This window comes from Acomys russatus, chromosome 19 (genome assembly GCF_903995435.1).
Source record: "Acomys russatus chromosome 19, mAcoRus1.1, whole genome shotgun sequence".
Lineage (NCBI taxonomy): Eukaryota > Metazoa > Chordata > Mammalia > Rodentia > Muridae > Acomys > Acomys russatus.
Genome location: NC_067155.1, coordinates 5,065,787 through 5,072,673, shown reverse-complemented (window position 1 = coordinate 5,072,673; position 6,887 = coordinate 5,065,787). Strand labels below are relative to the sequence as shown.

The following is a 6,887-nucleotide window of genomic DNA, read 5'->3' as shown; positions in this document are numbered from 1 at the left end:
GCAAAACAGTGTAGCGGCTCCTCCATCTTGTATTCTTGCTGAGACTGTTTCCAGGGTTCGCTAGAAAATGATTTCCTTGTTGGAGAATCCCGTGGAAAACTACCCGATGCTATTCTAGAAACTAGAATAACCTATCTTACTTAGCCTTTGTTAAAACTGCCTCCTCCAGCTAACCTTTTATCCTAGCTGCCCCTGTGCAGAAAGCCCTCCTCAGGCTGGCTCACCTATCTTAGTTTCTGTTAAGTCCCCCCCCCACCCCCCCCCCCCCCTTGCTTCAAACTGCTTACTCGGCGAAATTCCCTCTGCAGCTGCTAAGCAAGATCCCTGGACTAGGTCTCTGTCTTTAAAAACTCCGTGTTCTAGACACAGCCACACTTAGGTCCCTGAACACTTGGGTGTGGTCTCCCCTCACTGGCATAAAGACTCAAACTATGTTTGAGTGGTCACCTCTGGTGGGCTTACCCATAACCATGCTTCATCAAGTGCCATAGTTATGGTTGTAAACATTAACGTTTACTAAACGGAGTTTTACTCCCCATTAATTTTCCTTCTGAGATGTGTGCACACTATGATGAAAATAAATAACTCAGAAATGTGTATGTATATGCTAAATTCGTAGGTTCAGGGATGTGAGTATGCATGCTTTTGAGAGCATATCAGGCCACACTATTTTATGGTTAGCAAACACACTTTAGAATAAGACAGAGTTCAAAAGCATCTTTTGAATGACTATGTTTACTCACCTGTGTAAGAGAAATGTCCCCTTGGTTGAAGAAAAGCATTCTGCCCATGTGTGTGTGTGGCCAAGTTGTTGTTTTTTTGTTTTTGTTGTTGTTGTTGTTGTTGTTTCGTTTTGTTTTGGTTAGGTTTGGTTTTTTGGGGGGGGTTATTTTGTTTTATTTCAGGGTTTGTTGACATCCAGTGCTGTGACTGTGGACTTCTTGTAGGACAAGTGGGAATGCCTAGACCCTGCTGACAGGGATTTTTTTTTTTTCAGAGATCTTGGTTTGTGTGGATGAGAATAGTTTTCTTGCAGTCTCCCTAGCTCCTCCTCCTCAGAGTTCCTGGGAAAACTGCTCCACATATATGTTAACTGTGCCTAAATGAGTCTCGCAACTCAGAGTTAAGCGAAATCCCTAAAGGAAGAGAAACATTTGTCTTGATATTGTCTCTTTCCTTCAAGTTTATCCTTTTGGCGGGTGTTAGCATCTTTCAGTCTTGTTCCATGAAAAGCTCCAGGATCTACCTGAAGCATCTCTTTCCCATGTGCAGGTCTCCCCACTGCTCAGCCAGATCTGCTCACCTGTGAGTGACAACTAAGAGCCAGAGATGGTGAAGACAGAGTAGACTGTAGCAAAGGACCCAGGTACGTGAGAGGGTGGAGATGGGCTCAAGTGACACTAGAAAGAGGATATGAAATCGGTTTTGCCTCATTCTGTTTCATTAGACATGATTCTAGATGATTCCACTGAGAGTGATCTCAAGATTATCATGTAGACTCTCTAGGTAAGGCTTAGAGGCAAATATAAGTTCATTTGACTTTGCATGCAAGTAATCTTTCCCACTCCCAGCCACATCATTGGATGTGTCTTCATACCAATCTTAACAGGTTTTATTACTATAATTTTAATGTAGTATTTAGTTAGAAGAATTAATTGATGCTGCTTGTTTTCCCTGCTCTTGGGGTTTTGTTTGTTTGTTTTTGTTTTGTTTTGTTTTGGAGTATTTTGTACTTCCTTCTGGGTCTGTGTCTTTTAGGGTTAATTTCCCATTCCTAAAATAGTTCCAGCAGAATTCTGATAAGATTTGTTTAATGTCCGTGCAGAGTATAAAACTCCCATCTACTTTGTCTTTCCATTGATATCCGTGTCATCTGCCTTCACATCATTGCTCCGCGGTTTGTGTAGCTACAGTTTTTATATAGTTTGGTCCTTCTTTCATATGTTTTGAAGTCTTGGTGATTTCTCACAATTTTGTAAATTTTAGGAAGGTTTTCCTCTATTCATATGAAAAATGCCTGTACAGTCTTGGTTCAAATTACGTAGAATCTTTACATCATATAAACATCCTTTTACAATTCTTCCCGTGTTTGAATAAGAACATGCTAGCGGTGAATCAGTATTCACATGTCTTTTATGTAGTCTTCTGTTTCCTGTCCACTGTTGATGTCAGTTTTTCAGGTTCTTAGAGAAGACACCTTTGATCATTAGTAGGTTTGAAGACTCGCTCTATTTCTTTTTTTTTTTTTTTTTAATGTGAATATTAACTCTTTTCTTTCTTTCTTTCTTTCTTTTATTAATTTATTCTTGTTACATCTCAATGGTTATCCCATCCCTTGTATCCTCCCATTCTTCCCTCCCTCCCTCCCATTTTCCCCTTACTCCCCTCCCCTATGACTGTGCCTGAGGGGGACTTCCTCCCCCTTTATATACTCTGGTGCCTCATATTTGACCGTGTCCCCTGGAGGGGGAGACCTGGTGGCACTCAAAGGAAGGATAGCAGGCTACCAAGAAGAGACTTGAGACTCGCTCTGTTTCTAAGATGTGGCCACCCTGGAGCATGCTGGCTGAAGTTTGAGAAGACTGGGCATCTCTCTGATCTCCAACATCACCGAAAGGCAGATGTTGAAGCTTCTCTGCATCAGGATCTTTTTCTCCCCCTACAGTTGTGTCATTGATTGCTTCATGCACTTGGGAACTGTTTTCTGAAGTGCAATCATATTGATCACATAGCTCTCTGGCGTTTGTTAAAATTCTTTGTTTTGTAACTTGATGGATTGGGTGTTTTCTTCTTCCTACATTATGGCCAACTCTCTTCAAGCACATCTTTTAAAAAAATTTCCTCAACTTTTAGCATTTTGTATTCTTATATTTAAAGTAAATTAACAACCACACACACACGTGTGTGTGTGTGTGTGTGTGTGTGTGTGTGTGTGTTGGGTCTGTTGACATGGTCTTATTTCTTCCCTCACCGAGTCTGCATATTTGGTGTCTTATATTAATTAGTTTGTAGGTGTTGAAACAGTCCCGTATCTTGGCCTGAGCTCACCTTTGATTATTCTATTTACATGTTCTTTTTCTTTGTCTCTTATGCGATATTCTCCTTTTGTCATTAGTGTAAGGTTTATCTAAAGAGAAAAGAGAGTTCTGGGCCAGATCTTTCTGGCCCTCACAGACTTTAAGAGGAAACTCCTCCTGCTTCAGTCAGTTCTAGTTTCATGACACAAGACCCTCGTGGAACCTAACTTACAGGAGGATGTTACACATCCATGCAGGTAAAGGGAACTGGGCCTAGAAACTGCAAGTGCGACAACAGCTCTTAGCTGCTGAGCCACCTCTGCAGCCCCTTGCTGACTGGTCATCACTAGCTACCAGGAGCAATGATAAATAATTCATGGAGCACTGAGGACACCCCCCCACCCCCACCCCACATAGTGTCAGGATGAGTAAAATGCAAGTGTTCACTCACTCGTTTCCAGGAGCTCGTCCTTTCCTTCTTCCATTCTGATTCGTTCGCCTGTGACTTTCTACAGCACTGCCGAAGGTAGCACTGACGTGATTGGCACGCCTTGCAGGGTCCCCTTCTCAGCTCTAGCCCTGCTACTTAAGGACCCCTGCTTTGCTTCTGGATTAGGCTAAAAATGCTTCTTCCTCATTCCTTGACTTCCTTCACATAAATAAGTCTGTTGCTTTGACCCATCGTATTGTCTTTGAGTCTCTATTTCATTAATTGCTACACAAACCTTTTTAGTACCTTCCTATATAGGACTTCATGTCAACTCGCTCTTATTCTTTTAAGCACTCGGGCACATGATTAGGGGGGAAATGCCTTTCATAATCAGCACCTCTTGCTGCCAGAATTTCTGAGCATATCTTTGTGTGTGACTGTCTTTTATGGCGTTTTACTCATCAGGACACTATGGGGAGTATCCTCGGTGCTCCATGGAATTATGTATCATTGCTGCTGGATTTAAGTCCCCACGGTAGCTAATGATGACCAGTCAGCAAGGGGCTGCAGAGGTGGCCCAGCAGCTAAGAACTGTTGATGCACTTGCAGTTTTTAGGTCCAGTTCCCTTTACCTGCATGGATGTGTAACATCCTCCTGTAAGTCAGGTTCCAGAACACCAGTTCTGACCCCTGCAGGCACTGTAACAGGTGCATAGGGGTACAGACGAAGACACACAGACACATTAGAAGAGAGAGAGAGAGAGAGAGAGGGAGGGAGGGAGGGAGGGAGAGAGAGAGAAATGAAAAGAAACGAAAAGAAACTATAAGTGTCCTGGAGGTGTTCATAACGCGTCAAGAAAAAAGTACAGTAAAGAACATCGAGGTGTCAGTCCTAGTGTGAAAGCAAATGGGGAGTCTAGATAGGTGACAGGACATCAGACAGCTCGTGCCAACATTGGAAGGATCAGGGATGATCCTCATGGTTGTTAAAGTTGATTGTGTTCACGGAGCCCGGGGCCAGAGAACAGTCTGTGCCCTACTAATGTGTTAACAGAAGGCTTATCATACTGATAATGTAATGGGGAACACAGCAGAAGCTTTTGAGAGGATCCTCCCTAGTTGTGGAAGAAATTACAGTACAAGAAAATGCTTTCGCCCGGCATCCCACGTACAGAGAAATCTGCTACAGAAGGAAAGCAAACTATATTAAGCACCACAGTTTTCTTAACTTTGGAGTATAATAACAGGCCCCAGTGCTCATGGCCTCCTGCTCACTGAGGTGTGATGTAGAAAGAACCTGTTCCCACTCTAAGTAGCTCATGACTGCCAGACAGGGCTTGGGATTAAGGGCTGCATGGTAGTTGCGTCGTAAGTCACACACAACTCTCCCAGTCCAGTGCTGTGGTGTGCAGTCGGACTTCTAGAAGTCTCCTTTGGTCTTGCATGCTCTTCTCGGAGGAGAGCTGCTTGCATGTGATGCTGCTCACAGGCACTTTTGACCTTGCTGCACTTCATCAGTCAAATTCCACATTACTGCTGCAGAGTCCACTGGTTATCTTGTGGAACCACGGACTGTTGAGAGAGGACAGATCACATTTCTGTGGCTGCTCATTAGGTAGGTCCTCCGCCCACCTAAAAACAATGAATTCTCCATTCCTCTGTCCGCCGGTTTCTGCTGAGTGGGAGAGTGGAAATGCTGAGTTCCTTTCCTTCCTCTCTTTCCTCATATTGTGGCTTTCTGAGCTATGGTCCACTTTCTTTGCATTGCTTCAACTCTTTCTTTGATGCTATACATTTCCTGACCTCAGTTGGTTGTTAACTCTTCTTGCATAGCTCACTGAATACCTTTAAACTTCCTCCAGGAATTCATAAATGTCTGCAGTTTGTTTCTAGAGATTTGAGTTCTTTTATTTACTTTTAATCTTTGATCGCTCTCTTTACTGTTGTTCGAATTTGTTCCTTGGTAAAATTAGAATGTATTGTTCCAAAATTATGGAACACAGTAGAGCAATTCCTCTGAAATCATGGAGAAGAAATAGAATGTGTCCGCTCCATACGAGATAAGATCAGTTGGGGATAAAGCTACTGATAAGTAGCACCTGTTCTCCCATACTCGCCCTAAAATGTCCATTAACTATCAATAAAGTTAGAAGAGATGACCTAAATATAGTATAGGTGTGTGTGGTTGTGCTTGTGCATGTGTGCACATGTGTGTGTTCATGTGTGTACATGGCAGAATTATGTAAACTAAAACAACGTTATGCAGATATGCAGAATGAAAGCTTGCTTTGTGGTATAGGACTGACATAAGGTATAACATATAATTGAATTAGCCAGGAGTCTAGACACATTTCAAACAGTCCTAGTTCAGCTGGAACCATAAAGTTGACTTCTGCAGAGAAAATAGGTAGCATGCAAGAACTGAAGGGTCTCAGAGTTGATACAATAAATACTGACTTTCAACTTGAGTTATTAAGAATTGCCTAAACACTGGAGATATGGTCAGAGGTTAAGAGTGTGGGGATCTCTGCAGGCATCATGGCTGGTAGGGAAATAAACTGTAAGAAGCAAGAAGGAAAACTCAGGCTGGCCCGACTTCGTTGGGGCTGGCTCAGTCGGACACCAGGCAGTTGATTGTAGGCCTGCTTAAACACAGTACAGTTTGGAAGAACATTTCCTGGTGTGATAGAATCTCCAGTGCATAAGGAGGCATAATGACATTGAAACTCGACTCAAAATACATGTTATTTCTTTCAAAAAGATGGGTGCTAGAGATAGGCTCCATACATTAGTTTAAGGACCTAAGGATGGGTCTGGAGCGGTGTCTGTCATACAAGTCTTACATATAGCATTGGACACAGCAGGACATAGATTACATGTGACATCTTCCCCTAAGGGTGGGTTCTGTTGGCTGAGAAACAAAGTTAAAGATACAGGTTTAGGGAAGGGGAGTCTGGAATGAACATTCTGGGGTATTTAAGTAAGACCTACCTCTATAGATAGCAAAGGTCACCAGGTTATTAACAGCATCCACTCCCAGCAGTCTGAGTGTGAAACTAGAACTCATTTCCTTTTTAGAGGAGACATTTCTGGATGTTTAACTTTTCTGTTTTCCCTAGTGATCTGGAAAAGGGACCTTTGTGCTCCCAACCTACATTCATACTCTCTCTCTGTCTCTCTCTGTCTCTCTCTGTCTCTCTCTCTCTCTCTCTCTCTCTCTCTCTCTCTCTCTCTCTCTCTCTCTCTCTCACACACACACACACGCACACACACACATACATGTAGGCTTTGAACTTTTTCAAATCTACTGTATTTGGGGTTCTTTAATGCTTATATCTCCCTTCCAACCCACCTACCCTAGATAGGAAAGAAAAGAGGTTACTGGGAACAGGAGAAGTACACCTTTTTAAATTCAGTTCTTTGGAACAATTCCAGTGGTG

At 42.7% G+C, this 6,887-nt stretch overlaps 1 protein-coding gene across 1 annotated transcript in view; it reads left to right on the top strand.

Annotated features, from left to right (window-relative positions):
- The first annotated feature begins 1,244 nt into the window (after positions 1-1,244).
- LOC127203444 (zinc finger protein 420-like) overlaps positions 1,245-6,887 on the top strand; it is a 22,543-nt gene continuing 16,900 nt past the window's right edge. Inside the window, exon 1 of the mRNA XM_051162218.1 lies at positions 1,245-1,366. The gene's annotated coding sequence lies outside the window, so the exon portion shown is untranslated. The remainder of the gene's footprint in view (positions 1,367-6,887) is intronic.